Source organism: Meriones unguiculatus, chromosome 7 (genome assembly GCF_030254825.1).
Source record: "Meriones unguiculatus strain TT.TT164.6M chromosome 7, Bangor_MerUng_6.1, whole genome shotgun sequence".
NCBI classification, from domain to species: Eukaryota; Metazoa; Chordata; class Mammalia; order Rodentia; family Muridae; genus Meriones; species Meriones unguiculatus.
This window is the reverse complement of record NC_083355.1, coordinates 97527565-97547178: the sequence shown is the minus strand read 5'-3', so window position 1 is coordinate 97547178 and position 19614 is coordinate 97527565. Positions and strand designations below refer to the sequence as shown.

Genomic DNA, 19614 nt, shown 5'->3' with positions numbered 1-19614 from the left:
AGAAAGAGTGCATTTCTGGTGAAAACAGAATGACATAATAACATTTGCCAATGACAGTCCTGCCTCCATCACTACCCAAGCCACATTTAAAACAGGATGATGCTCTCACCCTGAGGACATAAGGCTTCACCATTGACTTGCTTTGGGGCCATGTACAGCAGGTGTATAGTTTACTGCCAGCAGCAAGTACCATGTGTGTCCTTTGTCCTGTCCGAGCCAGCCACTACTGCCCTCCATACTAGCCACTCTCACACCCTGGCTTGACTTCTGCTCTGCCCCCTGCCTTTACAAGACTTAGATACTGTCTTCCGTACACCAGCCTCCAGAATCCTCTCTCTCGACACCACGGCCCCTCTTCCAGGATCTGTGTACCCATAGACCACAGTGCTAGTGCCACCCTTAGACTTTTACAGCATGGACACTGTCGTGTGATAAAAACTTTTCCTGAGAAAGGCAACACACCCATCCACTTACCCCAAATAGTGATTCCATGACAGATCAAAGTACAGATACCACCTAATTCTAACTTGGTAAACCAATGAGTTTTATTGGGTTATTTACAGGAGTATGAGTTAGTGAAGCTGGGAGCCTGAAGAACACTGCACAGCCTGCAGGCAGCTCAGCAGGCTGGAGAGTGTCCTTTCCAGGTGCTTCAGAAGCCTGGCTGCTTTCTGCTTCTTCCAGGCAGCTGGTCTCTCTGAGTCTTCTTTGCAGCTCAGCTTACTTTATCTGAGAGAGAGTCTCAGCTTTATTGTTTACTTTGGCAGGGTGGGGCCTACTAAATCTGGTCAGTTTCAGGGACTTCCTGAACTCATTTTGAGTTGTTAACCTTCCTGCTTGAGGACCTTCTCTATAAGATGGAATGTTTCATTCTCAGAGGAAACTAGTTAAACAACAGAGATGTAGATGAGGACCATATACAAGCAAATAAGATTTTTAGCATGTAGGAGTTGGTAAATTCCAGGCTAATGAGAGACTTTCTCTCAAAAAAAAAAAAAAATGAACGTGACAGCTCCTGAGGCCTTCATACTCACGCAGACACATGTGCACATGCACCTGCACGCATGTGAACATACAGGAACATGCATACACACGTACAAAAGTGAAAGGAGAGGTGTCTTGGCTTTACCTAATGTACATGATGTTAGCAGAACTTTTTGTCATAGTGTACATATTTGTATTGCCCAGAAGAGTCTAGAAGAAATCTCAAGAGCTCTGTGGAGCTCTGGGAGTCAGCCCATGTGTTCCCCAAACCCACTCAGTTGCTACCACTGCTGCAAGAACCCAAATTGCAGCTGCCAAGAACCCAAATTCACTCTGAGGCCCCATTTCTGTCAGTGATGGCTTAGATGAACAATATTTGATTTTTCCGGGAGTGAAACTCAGGGCTAGACTTTCGGAGGTAGAAAAAAAAGCCCTTAAAATATAAATACTAGTTAATAATATTTTATGTTCCAAATATGCCTTTTCTATATGTTTATTTTGAATGTATCCACAGTTTTCACCTTATGTTAAAAGGAATTGTCACAGGGAATGGTTTTCAGATCATGACTGTGGTGATCATGTGAAGTGGAGGAAGCTAACGGGACACAGCTTCTCTGATTTGGATACGGGTCTCCAGTCCTCAGTTTAAAACCATGGACTTGGCTTAGGTACTCAGATCAGACCTCCTGAGAGCAGTTATGGTTATCACTGTGTGTTGTGAGAAACAGTCATTTTTAAAAAGCTTTCAAATACTTGTTTTTATTCATTCTTTGTGTAGCCTGTGAGAAAAACAAGAAAAATCTCAGAAAGAAAGAAAGAAAGAAAGAAAGAAAGAAAGAAAGAAAGAAAGAAAGAAAGAAAGAAACTCAGGCTTAGTAAATTTCAATGATTTGTACTCTGGTCTATCAGAATTAATATTGGGATTATCATATCAGTTGTATTATTCATTAATGATGAGCCTGCAATGTGCTATGGATTATATATTTATGTGTAAAAATATTTAAATAACTCATTTAAATAGCTCTTCTTCAGAAGAGCTAGTGGCTCTGTTCTGCGCATTGCCTTCACATATATGCATGCCGACTGTAGAGCCTGGCTCATGTGTACAGGCCTCCAGAATTCTCATTCAGACAGCCCCAGGGTGTTCTCCAGGATCTGTCTACCCAAGTATAAATCTGCTCTGTGTCACCTTTAGACTTTGGATGTAGACTGCAAACATGTGGTTGAGACCCCGATACCAGCAAATAAGGTTTTCCCTATTGAGGACTCAACATAGTTCCTGGCGCCATCAGTGCAGACGGGAACCAGGGCTGAGCTCCAGAGTATAGACGGCTTCTCCAGCTTTTCAGGGTTTCCCGCATCCAGTTGGAGGTGGGTGCTCTGCCAGCCAGAACTCCGGCTGGCACTTCTTACTACTACAAATTCTAAAAGGTAGGTTGTAAGTCTGTGCCCAGAAAGATACTACAAATATTCATGAGACCTCTGTGTCTCAGAGGTTATTGAAATTTGTGTTACACATCTCCCTAGGTAAAGGGACGTCCGTTAAGGACTTTGGCTATTTATTGTCTGATGCATTTTGACACATGTGCAGCCATGAAGTGATCTTCATAATCAGGATAATGAGCGTCACCCAGTGTAGAGCCGATATCCGCTATCATCCATTCTGTTCTCCCTGTCCCTAGCCCCTTCCCCAGACACCACTATTCTACTTGCTGTCACTATGAATTAATGGTTTTTGAGTCTTGTGTGAATGGACTCATGAGATGGGCTACCACTGTGCCTAGTTCCTTCGCTCAACATAATTATTTTGAATGTATCAATGTTCTAATTCTTTCTATTACTGAGGTGTGTTCTATTGTATGGTTATAGTATTTCATTTTATTGAAAGACCAAAAAAAAAAAAAAAAGCTAAAAATTGTTTGGTAATTTTTTTGAGATTTTGATAGTTACTTTATCCCCCCTTCCTTTGCTCCATCCAAACCCTCCCACGTATCTACCCAACCATCCATTCTTCTTTCGAATTCATGGCCTGTTTTTCTTTGTTGTTACATACATACATGCATGATCCTAAAAACATAAACATAAGCTGCTCAGTTCACTTAGTGTTTATTTGCATGTGGCATGTTTTCAGGGCTGATCATTTGATTCTGGATAACCAGTGGCTGTGCTCTTCCCCAAAGAAAACTCTTTCTTCCCGGTTTCAGTATCCCTTAGTTGCCTGCAGTTCTTTGTCTATAGTTGAGGCTTGATGACCTTTCCTTCTTACATGTTAGCATGTCTACTGGTGTTTTCTTTGTACACAAAGCTCCGTTTTTGATGCTTAAAGACCAAAGTCATTGCTTCTTGACATTTTGCCTCTTAGTCTATGATGGCCAAAAATAAAATCCTCACCACTGGACAGGCTGAAATGAGCAGCCCTGAATGTCTGGAATTTAATATACATAGTTAAAAGAAAAGGACCAAGCCAGGCATGGTCACACACAGATGTCTCTGGGACATCTGCCTAGATTTATTAAGTGCTTTGTAGTGATAGATAACCCAATTTAATTCTCAGCATGGAGTACTTCACCTCTGAGAGCTGAGCTATGTGGGGATGTCTGGCTACCAACACCAATGTGTCCACCAGACACCTAAATGTTCCATGGTTTAACTCCATTCTGGCTCAGGAAACAGTATAATGACCTAAGGGTGTTGCTCAGTCTCATAACTTCTCTTCCATCAGGAGTCAAACACAAGGGTGCCACCTACATGTCTGTCTGACTAGGCATTCACTGGGGATTCCTATGACTTCTGCTTTGATTTTGATTAATTAGCTATGGCCAGTCACGGCACTTAGGGAAACACTCTGTGACATTAGCCAGTTTATTATAAAGGGTTAAAAACCAGATGGAAGAGACGATAGGGCAGCGTTCATGGGAAGCAACACCAGGCTTTTGTGTCCTCTCTGGGCATGCCCCCTCCAAGGAATCTCCTTTGGGGCATTTGTGGAGGCTTCATTGAATAGGCATGTTAATTACATCAGTCGCCTTTGGTGATCAACCCAGTCTTTAATCCTTACCTCCCCAGAGTTCTGGGAGATGGAGCTAAGAATTTCAACTCTCTTCACATGGTTAGTTCTCCTGACTGCCAGCCACATCCTGAGGCACTCCAGGAGTCTACCAAGAGTTGCCTTGTGGTTCTACCTTTTCCAGAAGGCCCAGACACTTCATGTCTGGAAATGGGAACTTCTCCCTGCAGAAAGTCTTTAGTGGTGTCATCTTCCAGGTGGAAAAGAAGTCAAAGGTTCCACCTTTCCCAGGAATGCTGGTCTCCGGCCTGAGAAGGTTGGAACATAGAACAGATCTGTGCCAGAAGATCACTGATTCACCCAGAGGTGCAGAAGAAAAGAGTTCTCCGAAATAAGCACTACTGCTCTCTTAGCTGGGCTGCCAGCCCCAGCCCAGGTGGCAGCAAGGAGCTCCAAAACCCGAGCCAGGCAGCAACAAGGGCTGGCTTGACTTGAACAAGTCTTTGGCTGCTCCGGGAATAGCCTGCCACTCACTCCTGCAGATGAGCACTGCAGTGGGCAGAGTGCTGCGAGAAAGAGGATCAGCACTGACATGATGGTGCTCAGCAGATGCTCTCGGTGGCTGGACAGGCGGAGAGGCTGCAGCAGTGACCAAGGTGGTTCTAATATGGCTGCCTGATGGGCAGTCAACCTGGATGTTCAACAGCGAATCCTTCAGGGAGAACGGAGCCTTTTTCCTTCAGAATAAATGACAAGTCTCAGAAGATCTTTGATGAAATAGATGGTGCTGGTCCCTTTATTTCATGTGAAACAGGAACTTATGAACCTTGGGCAGTACAAGGGGTTTTGAGGATGAATGTCTGTCCTTGGTTGTAATGCTGTATTTGCATGGGGAAAAGTTTCAGGAGACAAGCTCATGTGACTGACCACCTGTAACCTTGGGAGATATGTCACGTGCTCCTGAAGCAGGCACTGAAAACAAGGACAGAGCTTTGTTCCACGCTTCCATTCTCGGGATGAGATTTTAAGTCGCATATGTGAGATTTCCAGGGTTTGAATATGCTCCATCTCCATCTCCATGTCAGTTCCTCTGCAGGCACCATCCACCATTGCCTCATTAAAACAAAACAAAGAAACAACTCACCCATCACTCAGAGGAACCCAAGGAATTTAAAAGATAAATGTTAAGAAGTGGGTTCATGGACCAGTCATCAGAACAGCAGATTTTCCCAGCACCCTTTTCTACAAGAGTTCTAGGGGTATGTCCGGAAAAGCAGGCCAAAGACCATATATAGAAATATATACCATAACAGCATACTTTCGTCCCAAGATAGGGGCCAGCTCTATCACAGCCGATCACAACCTTCCCCCTGTGTTGCCCACAGCACTCTGTATTCTTGCACTCATGCCTGCCATCCTTGGTGTTCACGGATCTTTTGCCTGGTGTTCTTTGTCTACAAGGCTGTTCTTGGGGACCTTCATACTCTTTGTCCAATTTTTTTGTTCCTTAGGAAAGCCTTCCCAGACCACTCCATTTAAGCAGGGTCTTCTAGCCATACTTACTGTTGACCTCTTTGCCCTCCTTTTCCCATTGCACTTATCCATCCTTGAAATTGCACTGTACATGCTCACACACACCTACACACAGACAAACACAGATACATACCATTAAAAAGACATTGTTGAAAATATTATGACAACTTTGAGGTCCATAGGAGCCCTTTAGGCTCCTCCTCTGTCTTCCTGGTAGGTTGCCATACATTTTTCACTTGACTGTGTTAACTAGCAGATCCGTTGTATGCCTAGAGCCTCTCTTCTCTAGAGAAGGAAGGAGAAGCTATACTTGTGTCCATCTCTCCAGACCCAGATCACTCTGAATATCTCAGGAAGATGCCACAGTGTTTGTGATGTGTGAGACAGTGTGAAAGGGTCATGGTTAATAAGCTTGTCTGAGAACTAAGAAGATACGGAATTAGAGAGAAAGATATTGATGGTGTGAAAAGCTCCTTTGAGGCCTAGCATTCTATCAGAAGAGGGTTTCAGCCACTATTCTAGAGTTCCCAGGAACTTGATCAAGAGTCCCAGTGATTTCAAAGCCAGAGGCTGGACTTAGCATATTATCTCCTTCCTCTTCTTTGAAAGGTTCATCATGTGTGGTGGGCTTGAGTTGTGGCCTCATATTTAAGGAAATGAAGAAAATGAAAAAATATTTCAGAAAGAAAAAAATGAAGTCTTTAAAAAAAAATCTAACATCTCACAGCTGTGATGGAGTATCCCAGCACTGGGGAGGCTGAGATAGGTGGCTCTCTAAGTTTGAGACCAGCCTGGACTGCAGATGTTATGGTTTTGTGACTCAGTACCTTGGCAGGTCAGGGCCAGGCTTAATGCAAAAATCACACCACACAACAGATCTCGTGCAAGAGCTTTTTTTGGGGGTGGTGAGCCAAAGGCCATCTCAGAGTAGGCACATGAGAGAGAGAAAGAGACAGAGAGACAGACAGAGCAAGAGTGAGAGAACAAGAGATCAGACTGATGGTGGGGACCTTTTGAAGGGTACACTGTGGCATTTGGCAGTGGTTTGTGATGACATAGCTGCTGGTACTAAGGCAGGCGGGGGCTAACAACAGTTCCAGGGTAGCCAGGGCTACACAGAGAAAGCTTGTCTCTAAAAACCAAAACTAAAACCAAACCAAACCAAACAAAAACCAAAACAAAAACTCTAATATTTCACTTCTTTCTTTTTCTTCTTCTTCTTCTCCTTCTTCTTCTTCTTCTTCTTCTTCTTCTTCTTCTTCTTCTTCTTCTTCTTCTTCTTCCTCCTCCTCCTTCCTTCTTCTTCTTCTCTTTTTCTCCTCCTCCTCCTCCTCTTCTTCTTCTTGTTTTAAGATAGGCTTACTCCATGTAGCCTTGGCTGTCCTGGATTTACTTTGTAGACCAGGCTGGCCTTGAACTCACAGAGATCCACCTACCACTGCCTCTCCAAATGATGGGATTACAGGCATGCCCCACCATATCCTGGTCACTTCTTTAAAAATGCTTCTGAGACTCAGTACCTCCAGCACAGAGGAACTGGGTATCAAATGTGGCACATCGCTTGGTGTCCCAGAAATGGCTCAGGAACTATAGAGTCTGACCTGGATTTTCAGGTCCCCTCTGGTCCCACTGACACACTGGAGCCTTGACTCCCATTTTAACTAAGATTCTTATGAGAGGCAGGTGCTCTGTAGCGTCAGACAGATGATGAGCTTCTTGGCTTTGAGACAGAAACACTGGGGAAGACACCTCTAAGCACCCAGTTCCAAGAAGACAGGCAGTAGTTTCAGAACAGGTACTCAGAAACAAACCTTCTCTTCAGACAGAAATCTGAATGTCACCTATAATGACAGTGATTTCTCCTTCAGACTTTTGAATGACATAGAACTTCCTGACAAACATGAAATAGAACTATAGAATCTGCCAAGAATTAGAAAGTCATGTTGATGCCAAGTAGCTCCGTGTAATGAAATCCGAACTCATCAGCAGAAGCATGAAGCAGTGACCTGCCAACGTTACAAGTGCAGCCCGTGTTCTCAGGGGTCCATACCTGTAATACCTAACTCTCTGGGAGTGCCCTGTTCCAAGTTCATACAGTGTTGCAGTGAGCTAAGGGCCATACAAGCACCAACTGCCTGGCTTGAATATTGCCTTTGCTTCTCTGTAAGTTGTTTGACCTCATGAAACACATATCTCTAAGATTTATGTGTTTTTTAATATGCAAAATTAGAACAAGATAAATAAAAATGTCATGAGGTTGTTATGAAGTATGTGATTATCTTGTACCATTGATAAAATAACCAGAAAAAAAGGAACTTAAATGCCTTTTATTCCAGCACCCAGGAGGCAGGCAGATCTGAGTTTGAGGTCAGGCTGGTCTACATAGTAAATTTCAGAACAGCCAGGGCTACATAGAGAAACCTTGTCATGAAAAAACAAAAGAAATAAGAGTTGAAGGAAGAAGGGGTGAGGAGGAAAAGGTTTTTCACTCAGTTTTGGGAATCTGGTTTAGGAGAAGTCACACAGGTGGAAGCCTGTAGGAGCTGGTCACCTTGTATCTGTAGTACAGAGGATAAGTGCTGGTGTTCTGCTTATTGCCATTTCTGTGTTGGATACTGGACCACCCACACTCAGGATGGGTGCTCCTTGCTCTTTTAATCCTTTCTGGAAACAGCTTCATAGAAAAGTCCAGATGGGAGTTTCCATGGTGATTCTAAATCTCATCAACATGATAGTAAAAGTTACCTATCACATGGAGAGTGACAGAAAAGTATATTTACAGGTCTTAGGATAATGATTGATACAATAAGTGTGCCTTAAGGACATTAGCTCATCCAATAAAATAATTGTCTCCCTATAGTTACCATTATCAGAGCCCTATCTGAAATCAGTAAAGAATAAATTCAGTCTTTTTTCATGTTAACTTACACCGCATTTGAAAATGGCTAAAAAATTTTCAGTTCCACAGTCTGCTTGTTAACTTAATTCTGTAAAGAAAAAAACAGGACCTCAGTTAGGACTGATATGATGGCCACACAATCTTGAGAACTCTACAGTAAGATTTTTTGTTTTCTTTTCCAGACAGGGTTTCTCTGTGTAAACTTGGCTGTCCTGGACTTCCTTTGTAGACCAGGCTGGCTTCAAACTCACAGAGATCCACCTGCCTCTGCATCCCTGAGTGCTGGAATTACAGGTATACGCCACCACACCCAACCTAAAATGTTTTTAATGTTTGAGTAACAGTGACATTTCCTTGAAATTTCTGTCTGCAAAAGAGATCTTAAAGAGTGCTAAACAAGCCAAAAGAACAGTTTTCATCTCTATGTTTAAAGACAGGATTTTCTTACGAATATAAAACCATGGAGGTTTTAGGAATCTTGCTCATTTTTAGCGTGAATGTGAATCACCCCAAACCTGCAAAACAAGCTGCATGCCCCCGTTTGTTTCTGGGTGGTGCTGGGTGGGTAACCCCATCCCTTGCAGTGTCTGGGGAAAGGAGCTGGTCCTTAAATGTGCCTCAGGCCCGTGTCAGCAGCCCACTGAAGGCCACCCTTTCCACCAGCCTCCCAGCGATGGTTCTCAGCATTGTCAGGAGCTTTGCTTTGCTTTGCCAGGTCATGTGGTTGGGACAAGTCCAGTTGCCTGTTCTGAGGGGTGAAAACCATTTATGGTCCATTTAATGTTGACTCCCGGCCTTAAGAGAACGTCTGCTGTTTTGATAGAGAATAAAAATCAGTGGCCCTCAGAGAGGACAGGCCAAGCCTTTGCTAAGCTGTTAAACAGTTGTGGTATGGGGGCACTTGCCCTTCCTGTAGTGGCAGAAGTTAGGCTAGGATGTGCAGCATTCTGGTAGTCTTTTGTTTGGTTTCCATGGCGCCGACTTCACCTAGCTGTTCTGTGTGGAGAGGAAGGAAAATGTGGCTGTTAGTGCTAGTCAAGCAGTTTCCTTGTGCTTCTTTTCTTTCCCACTGCCCCATGGCTGGATTTAAGTATTGAGACAATCTCACTGTAGAGTGACTTTGGGGTTTTAGATTGGAATTCATTGCTAGCACCGTGGATGGTGCATGAGGGTATGGGAGAAGAATGGCTCAGAGCCTCACTTATGCTGTCACTGGTTCTGTGGCTCTCTCCCCTCCCTCCTAAGATTGTCTGTGGTCCTGTGGAGTCAGATGGCATCACTCAAACATGGCAACCGGCCCTGGAATAGGCTCTGCCTATTCTGGGCATTTTCCCAGCCAGGGACATAGGATTAGGACTGCTGTGAGTGGATAAGTAGAATGAATAAGAGAGCAGAGAATAAAGATGTTAGCACAAGCTGGGCATAGTGGCTCACTTCTGAGATTCCAGAATTCAAGAGGCTGGAGAGGAGAATTGCATGTTCGAGGCCAGTCTTGCTTATAAAGCAAGTTCTGAACCAGCCTCAATTACAAAATGGGACTTTGGTTTTAAAAAGCAGAAAAAAAAAATGAGTAACACATGCCTTCACACACACACACACACACACACACACACACACACACACACACATCTCAGCACAGTGTGACACATGACATCCATGTGCGCATTTCCAAAGGTACATGGGACTAGAATATATGCTACTGGCAGGTACCCAGAGTGTCAGTGTCAATCCCAGCGCAATCAGTCCTAGAAACCATCGAGAAAGGCTAGCTTTTTACAAACACATGCACACACTCACACAACACACATACACTCGACACACATCACACATACACTCTCACACCACACACACACACACACACACACACACACATAAATGAGGAACTGTGGTAAAGTGTGGCAGCATTAGGAAGGCTGAGAACCACTGTTTTAGGGGAATGAATAGTAGATCCCAAATTCAAGGAGAAGTTCAAATTCAACCCCCAGTCTTGGGCAGGCACTGGAGTCAGTGCTGACAGGCAGTGAAAAGGAAAGTAACTCCCTCTCTGAAGGAGCTAAGCTGGGGAAATAAATGCACCACACCTGAGATAATTAGCTGTCGATGAAATGCTAACGAAATCATGTGCTAATGACCGCCGATTAGAATTCACTGTGGGTGAGGAGAAGGTTGAAGATGGGCACTGGCCCCCCTTCATAGCCAGTGCTTTAAAACAAAATCTGTGTGTGTGTGTAAGTTCAAGGCCAACCTGGGATACAGACTGAGTTCCAGGACAGCTAGGGCTATACAGAGAAACCCTGACCTTTTGCACAGTTAGATAACACAGCATCTTGCTTCAGTACACATGTCTCCTTTAGGCCACAGATGCCACCCAAGAGGCAGTAAGGAGGAAGTGAAGGAGGTCTGGGATAAGATACCCCTCCCACCATGCCTGACTCCTGTTCATATTTCCCATTTCCCCACCTGAGAGGATGAAAGCTGTCTAACTGCACAAAGAACATTCCCATCAGGGCATGTCTGTGCCAACTGGTTGTGTAGCTTCTGCCCACCTGCCTTTCAGGTAAAGCGGCCTGACCTGTTGGTGCTTGTGCAGCTTTGAAGAGTTGACTATGGGCCTTGCTGCTGTAAGGCAGGTTTGAGCTGATTCACATTCTCCCATCTGGGATCTCTCCCCACAGCCCGCACCCCATCCCTCCTCCTCACTGAGCAGTTTAAGCCGCAGTTATCAGACTGATCTATCTTTGGGTCTGAGTTCTCGGGCTGTCTTGTTTCCCAGAGATGCTGTAACTAATCATCACACACTAGGTGTCTTAACACAGTGGGGATTTATTTGTTTGCAGTTCTAGAAATCCAAACTCAGCATGGTTTGGGGTATCAAGTGACTTCCGACAATCTGGAACACTCCTTGGTTTGAAGTAACACAACTCCAGTCTCTTCACCCATTTCACGCCACCCTCTTGCCTAGATAGCATTGCACTTCTTACAAGGAAAACACTGATTAGATTCTGGTCCCCCTTTCCCCAATCTATTGTGACTCATCCTGATTCACCTCTGTAAAGTCCCCATTTCCATTTAAGGTTCTGGAGGGCCGAGAGGGTACTAGCCTGTTGTTTAAAGGACACAGTTCAGTTCACTGTAGAAATGTGCTAGTCATCTTTCTGTTACTATAGATAAATACCTGAGATTATCAGCTTACAAAGAGACAGTATTCACCTTGGCTCAGTTTTAGAAGTTCCTGTTTGTGTCAGTTCCTTTTTGTTGCTGTGACAAAGCACCACGGCCTCTGGCAACTTAAAGAAGAGTTTGTGTATTTTGGCTTATGTTTTGAGAGGGGCAATCCCTGACAGGGGATTATGGCAGCAGGTGGCAGGAAGAGGAAGCTGAGAAATGACATCCCGGCCACACAAAGAGCGAACTAGAAGCAGGTTGAGGCCACAAACCCTAAAATCTCCCTCTCCACTGACATACATCCTCCTGCAAGAATCCATGTGCTCAAAGTTTCATAACCTCAAAACCTGCATGAGCCTCTAAGAGACATTTCTCAAACCACAATAGTCTCCATGACCAATTGGCTCTGTACATCCTAGTGGGAGGCCGTGGAAGAGTAAAATCACCTACCTCATGGCTGCAGAACACAAATGAAGAAGAAAATGGGTAAGGGTCCCACAGTCTTCAAATGAGCTTATGACCTCCTACTAGGTCCCATCTGTTAAAGAGTCCACTACCTCCCAGTGCCCCCAGGACTGAGCCTTCAGTACAGGAACAACACAGGGACCCTTTGCTGAACCATAGCTCCAGCTGGGTCCTAATTACACCTTAATTTTTGAATCATTAAGGTCATGAACATGAAAGTTTGTTTATACCTTTTTCTCCACTTTTATATATGTTTGAAATTTTCCATAATCTAATGAGGAAAATTTATTTTGCAAATATCCTTTTAAAAAGTAATTTGAAACCAGGCACTCCTTTAATCCCAGCACTCGGGGAGGCAGAGGAAGGTGGATCTCTGTGAGTTTAAGGCCTGATCTACAAAGTGAAGCCCAAGACAGCATGGGCTGTTTCACAGAGAAACCCTATCTCAGAAAACAAAACAAAATAAAAAAGGAATGGAGGGAAAGGTCTGTATCCACATGGAAATAATCTTGTCTGCTCCCCCCCCCTTTTTTTTTTTACTGAATTCTTCCCACCTGCTAGTAGAGGCCCCTTTCTTGAATAACAGCCAAAAAGAGCATGAGTTAGGAGGAGAATGGACGAGAACAAGAGAAGCCACTTAATTCTTCTCTGACAGCAATGACTGTACTCCACTGTCCCCTACACAGCAGTCGTGAAGGCCAAGCCTCAGCACTAGGTCAGTCCTCTGCAGGACGCAAAGTGTTTCACAAATGTCTTCCAGCTAATCTTCCATCACAGACCATCAAGCACCTGAGATTACCCTCTCTCCAGAGACCAGGAATCTGCAACACCCAACGATGACTCATTGGAGCACAGGCAACAGTTCAAATGCTGCCTTCAACACCAGCGTACACTCGCTGTTTCTTTTCCCCCCACTGAGCCTAGAGCAGCGAAAGCAAGCAGTTCTGTCTTTTTAACGCTGCCTAGTTCAGTGAACGACTGCGTCACCTACCCCTGACGATGGCCTTTTTCCAGATGGCCGGTGACTGCTCCGTGTAATTGAGAATAAGAAACAGCAAGCCCTCCTTAGTGGTGATCCCACTGGACATGAGGACTCCTCCAAATCAGAGGAGAGGATATGGGAGGAGGGAGCAAATAACTCAGCTGCTGAGCTCCCGGTGTGTGGTAGCCCTGCTGAAAGTAGTGGGGTCGAAGTGAGGGTGAGAAGGGGTTATTTTTTTTTTTTTTACTCCCAGTCTTCGAGGGAAATATACAGCATTTACTCAATTGTAGCCACCTTGCAGGAATGTAACTGCTCTTCCTCTCTCACTCTGTCACTTCAATGACAAGGCTTCCCTTGCTTGGGAAGGTGTGGAGAGAAATGGGGCAATTCAAGAGTTTAAGCCTTAAGCCACCAAGATGCTTCCAAAGTTACACTGGGAGGATAATATTCAGTGAGCTGATACTGAGGTTCTCTGTTTTGTTTTTATTTGTTTGTTTGTTTGTTTGTTTGTTTTTTGGATAGGAATACCTATTGAGAAAATAAGGCGTTGAGTCATAGTATTCCTGTACATTTTTTTTTCTAAGAATGAGTCAATAAAATCATTCCACAAATGACCTTTAAAACTGTAATAGGTAAGTTGGCTGTGGTGGCACTCACCTTTAATCCCAGCACTTGGGAGGCAGAGGCAGGCAAATACTTGTGAGTCTGAGGCCACCCTGGTCTACAGAGAGAATTCCAGGACAGCCAGAAACCTGTCTCAAAATAAAATAAAAATTGTAAGAGGTGGACAGGAAAGATCATGAATAACAGTTAAATGCATTATTGCTTACTCTAAGTTGCATATTGGCATCATACTTATGATACATTATGCTTGCATGCAGTCTATGTTAGTCTCGTGTGTAACAATGGGTTCAGATGCATAATCACTTTAGAATGGCTTCATTGCTTAGAAAGGATGTATGCTTAGAGAAGACTCAGACAACCTATTAAACATTATCTCAGTAGTAAAAGAGGGACTGTCTAAACATGACATCCATATCAGCTCCTCCACGGTGCTGGAAACAGTCCAGAAGAGAGGGCAGAGGGGATGGAAGAGTCAGAGAATGGCAAGGCGTGCTGTAAAATGCTGTTTTCTGGACATGGTATGGCCCTTACACCCACAGACTCAGAGCAACAGTGGTGGTTGCACAAGTTTGGGCCCGCTGGATGGAAGGGGAGTAGTCAAGAGGCCTCACCCCTCCCTGAGCTGCTGTAGACAGTTAATGGTTGCTGAGGAAAGCAAGTCATCTTCCACAGTGGTGTAGCCACAAACAAGTCACTCCCACTCAAGTAAACAACCCCTTACTTGCTTGTCCAAGTGACTCCAATTATATTCAGCGGTACACCACACACACACACACACACACACACACACACACACACACACACACCAAAACATGAAAGTAAGAGAGGGACTTGTTGGGAAAAAGAAAGTATTGGTGGGAGGGAGATAAAGGAGGATAATGCAGTGAATATAAACAGGTACCTCACATATGAATGAAATTGTGAAAGAAAAACATTTAAAGGATTTTGAAAAGGAGAGACTGTTTGAGGCACTTTCACTTCCTGTTGTAGGAGATCATTTATCAAGATGGCTCAGGCGGTAAGGCCACTTGCTGCCAGTCTTGATCTGAATTAGATCCCTTGGATCCACATGGTAGAAGGAGACAGCTGACTCCCACAAATTGTCCTTAGACTTCTCCACATGAACCATGACACACACACACACACACACACACACACACAGAGTAAACAAAATATAATTTTTAATTTTTTTTTTAAATCATGTGTCTGTGGGCAGGTGCAGAGTACAGAGCATGAATGCAGTGCCTGAAGAGGGGTCAGGTTGCCCTTGAGATAGAATTATGGAGTGTCAATTGTAAGCTGCCTGATATGGATACTGGCAATTGAACTAAGGTCATCTAGAAGAGCAGGATTTACTTTTTTTTTTTTTTTTCCTATGTAGCCCTGGCTGTCCTGGAACTCGCTCTGTAGACCAAGCTGGCCTACAGAGCTCTGTCTCAAACTCACAGATATCGTCCTGCCTCTGCCTCCCAATAGCTGGGATTGAAGATGTGCACCATCACTGCCTAGTTCATTCTTAACTACTGAGCCATCTCTCGAGCCCTGAAGTTTAATAAACTACTACTAATAATGGTAATGCAAAAACAGATTTTATTGCCCGTGTTTAGAATTTATAGAAAGGCGAGCTGAGATCTTTGCACAAAACCTTTACAACAGTGTTCCTCTGGGCAAATGAGATCATAATCCTACTTAAAAAGCACCTTGTGGCAAGATCAGGCATTTCCTGTGTCCTTCCCACACACTAGCTGCACACAATGGGGTTCTTTCTATAAAATGGGCTAACACCAGCCTCTGTTTCACAGGGTTCTAGAGAGAAAGGGCTGAGTCAGTCCATAACAAGAACTGTGAAAAGCAGCAAGCACATGTTGAGTGCTCAGCGAGTGTTGGTTTACAGTGCAGTTGCCACCATTGCTAGATCTTTACTTTGTGGTGAAATAGGTTCTTAGAGCAGTGGTTCCCAACTTCCCTAATGCTGCGACCCTTTCTACAGTTCCTCATATTATAGTGACCCCAACCACAAAATTATTGTTTTGTTGCTACTTCATAAACTGCACTTATGCTACGGTTATGAATCCTAACGTAAATATCTGTTTTCTGATGGTCTTAGGCGGCCCCTGTTCGACTCCCAAAGGGGCCATGAGCCACAGGTTGAGAACCACTGTGCTAGCACTTTGCTTTCCCAAACTCCCCTCGCCCCCAACACACACATACCTAGGGCTACAGTGGAAGCTTACCATGACGCACATAAAACATACTTTTAATTAAAAAAAAAGACATGTTATGTATATGGCTGTTTTGCCTGTGTGTGTGTGTGTGTGTGTGTGTGTGTGCGCACCACTTGCATGCCCAGGGCCCCTTAGAAGATATAAGAACATGTCTGATCTCCTGGAACCTGAGTTACAGTTGTGAGCCGGCAGGTGGGCGTTGAAGGCTGTTAACCCCTGAGCGCCCCCTCCAGCCCCTGGAGGACTGTTTTATAATGCAGTAAACCCCCATGTTAGACTCCTCTTTTGCTTTTGCTTCCCTCTTCCCAGTGCTGGGGATCAAACTCTGGGCTCCTGTGCCTGCCAGGCAAGTGCTCTTCCGCTGAGCGTCCACCGCAGCCCCGACCTACCTCTATTTTTCTTGACTCTAATGTGCTAATAGCAGTTCAGTATGCTGATATGGAAAATACTCTCCTATATCATTAAGTTTAAAAAAAAAAAATAAGTGCCGAAGAGCACATCAGGGGTATACTTTAGCCTGGGTATGTTATTTTAAAAAGTGCATTCATTGTGGCCAGAAACATAAGGTATTGCTAGTGGTGCTTTCTTCTGAGGAAGGGGCTGGGTTTGGGGAATAACATGGAAGTCACTTTTTATTTTATACTCTCACATACCACTTGAAAGCTTTCATAATAGATTTTTTTAATGTAAAAATAGTCTTTGAAAAGGAAAAGTATGATAACTCATTTCCATAACAGTGTTTGCTTCATTGAGACCATCTCCTCTCACTGAGAAAAACAAAAACCAAGCCCCTTTGAGAAGGGATAAGCACAGACCCCAGGCCTGAAGATCCACAATGTGGTTTAGCTTTTTAAATTTTCTTTTTCAAGACAGCTTGTGTCGGTGTGTGTGTGTGTGTGTGTGTGTGTGTGTAGCCCTGGCTGTCCTGGAACTTGCTCTATAGACCAGGCTGGCCTCGGACTCACAGAGATTGGCCTGCCTCTTTCAAATGCAGGGATTGAAGGCATGCGCCACCACCACCACTGGGCTCTCTTCAGGTTTTATACTTTGACCATCAATTACATTTTACTGTGTTTAACCACCATGAAAAAAAGAAAATCATGTGAATTGAAACTAGTATTACCAAGCTTGGCACAGATGCTTTTAAAATTTGTTTTAAATAATTTCCTAAGGTTTAGTGTTGGTTCTGTGTATCAGTACAAATATGTACCATAAGTGTGCAGGTGCCGTTGGAGGCCAGAAGCCGTTGTTGGGTCCCCTTGAGCTGGAATTATAGAGCCAGGGGTTCTGGGAGCTAAAGTCAAGTCCTCTGCAAGAGCAGCACTCCCTCTTCACTGCTCAGCCCTCTCTTCCCACCCCTTTTGTTTTGAGACAGGGTCTCACTGTGTAGACTCATCTGGAACTCACTATATAGGCCAGCCTGGTCTTAAGATTAGCCTGACTCAACGTGGAATTAAAAGCTGGTATCACCACACCTATCGGGTTTACTTTTTCATTAAGATAAGGTCTCAGTAGGCAAGCATCAAATTGGTGGTCATCCCTCTGCCTCAGAGAGTGCTGTGAGTTCAAGCACTGTGCTGTGGGTCACCATGCCTGGGTTTACCTTTTTATAGGCTTTAAGAAGCTACAGCAAAGATACTACTTTTTTTTTTCACTTTTGCCCCAACAGACTTCTTTTTTGTTGTTGTTTTGTTTGTTTGTTTGTTTGTTTGGTTTGGTTTGGTGTAGCTTTTTCAGACTGGGTTTCTCTGTGTAGCTTTGACTCTTCTGGACTCTCTTTGTAGATCAGGCTGGCCTCAAACTCATAGAGATCCGCCTGCCTCTGCCTCCCTGAGTGCTGGGACTACAGGTGTGCACCATCACGCCCAGCTGCCCCACAGACTTCTATCTCATGAAAATGTCAGTTCTGGAAAAGAAAAGCTATACTGATTTGAGAAACGGTGTCTTGGTCTTGGGCAATGTGAAAGGGTTTTGTTTAATGTGGTGCAGACATGTCCCCTGGTGTTCTGGGACAGTATGAGGTCTTGATCCTGGCAAATCTGGGTTCAAATTCTGGGCTCTCTACTCAGCAGCTAGCTGACCGTGAGCTCTCAGTGTACTCATACATGACGGAAAAAGTATGCCTCTTTCCTAAGAGTGGCAAGCATCTGGCCTGTGGAAACTACCAAGGCCAGTTCCCTTGTGTTCACCTTCATCTCCTTTGAGTTCCCAAGGCTGTTTTTGTTTCTGCATGCACACACACACACACACACACACACAAGTACCCTAACAGACATGTCACAGTATGGTTCCTTCATCTGAGAAAGGCTTCTTTTCAGAGTCCACCCACAAGGCTACCAACAGTTCTTGCATTTACCGTGTGGCTCCATTTCCAGCATTTCCCTTCCCAGATTTCTGTCTCAGTAATGTGCATCTTATACAAAATAGTCCATAGACTGAGGGAGACAGCTCAGTATTCCGTTTCTCTAAAATTGAGTCCACAGGTTAGTTTAGAAGTACGTTCTGGTTCTCTTGTCTCCAGGCTCTTGCAGCTTCTGCCCCAGGGTAACCATTCACTTTCCTGTTGATTCAGGAAAGCTAAACACAGCCTGTTGAAATATGGGGGAGGAGGGGTTCAGTCTGAAGGTATATGCTTAGGCAACCTTTGCATTGCATTCTTACAATCTAATCACCAAGCGTTATTTGCCTCCCTTCTGCACCCAGGCTCAGGCTGACTTAGCTCAGAGTTCAGGAAGTAATAACAAAAGGAATCAGAAAGAGCTCTCAGGCCTTGCCTCAGAAGAATCTCCCAGTCTGCCTTGCCTCTCCCTCCTCCTGGGTGTGTCTGCCTGGGAAGGCCAGTGAGTAACCTGCACTCCCCCCCCCATCCTGGCCCTTCCCACCCAGACAAGAGGACTGAGTGGCTGACGGGCAGACAGGCAGGCAGACAACCGGGAGTCCTGTTGAAGCATGCACGGAGCACACCTCCACCCGCACCCACCACCAGGACCCCTCACCACCACCTCCTTGAACCGGGAGGACCCGGAGCCCAGGCCAGGGCTCCCAGGGAGACTCTGCTCACAGTGGTAAGGGCTACCTGCAATGGGGTCTCTTCCTGGACCTTGTTTGTTGTGGTGCTGGCTTTCCTGCTCCATTGTGTGGAGGTAGAGTTTCCGAGAGGTGTTCTGTCTGGTTAGTTTTCAGGGGTCCTGAGACAAAGAAATTTCTTTTTCAGGCACGGTTTATTAGAACTGGTAACCTGATAGCCTGGCTTAAAGCAAAAGGTAACACGCTCATGACTTCTGATTGGTATGACTTACCCTTTTGGCCTTGGAGAGATCTTCCCCGCCAAATCTCACCCCCACCTCCCCACTTTCACTTCACCACACTTTCCTCCCGTGCAAATTGCTCACCAAATAATCAGATAAGTTGTTTTTTTTTTTTTTTGGGGGGGGGAGACAATACTAAGGGCTTGTGGGCATTTTAATACATGAGCCCCACTAACTAATTGAAGTGTACATCTGACTATTACTATGGCTTTAAAGTAAACCAGCATGACATTTTGTCTGAAAAGCAAATAGAAAATCCCATTTTAAAAGGCTTTAACGTGGAGAGGTGGACAAGAGGTGGTGTTTGGGGGGGGGAGCCTTAAAAGATAAGTGAGTTTAATTAAATTTATGTGAGCATGGAAGTATTAGATTAAATTGGCAACGCTCCAGGAAGAAAAGGGTCTGGTGTTTGATGTGTGCTT

At 44.5% G+C, this 19614-nt stretch overlaps 1 protein-coding gene across 4 annotated transcripts in view; it reads left to right on the top strand.

Annotated features, from left to right (window-relative positions):
- Window positions 1–19614, top strand: part of Ston2 (stonin 2) — a 149708-nt gene that overhangs the window by 76493 nt on the left and 53601 nt on the right. Inside the window, exon 1 of one of the 4 annotated variants that reach the window (XM_060387995.1) lies at window positions 18770–18949. The exons of the other annotated variants lie outside the window; for them this stretch is intronic. The gene's annotated coding sequence lies outside the window, so the exon portion shown is untranslated. Of the gene's footprint in view, window positions 1–18769; window positions 18950–19614 lie in introns of those variants that run through there. 4 annotated transcript variants of the gene reach the window in all.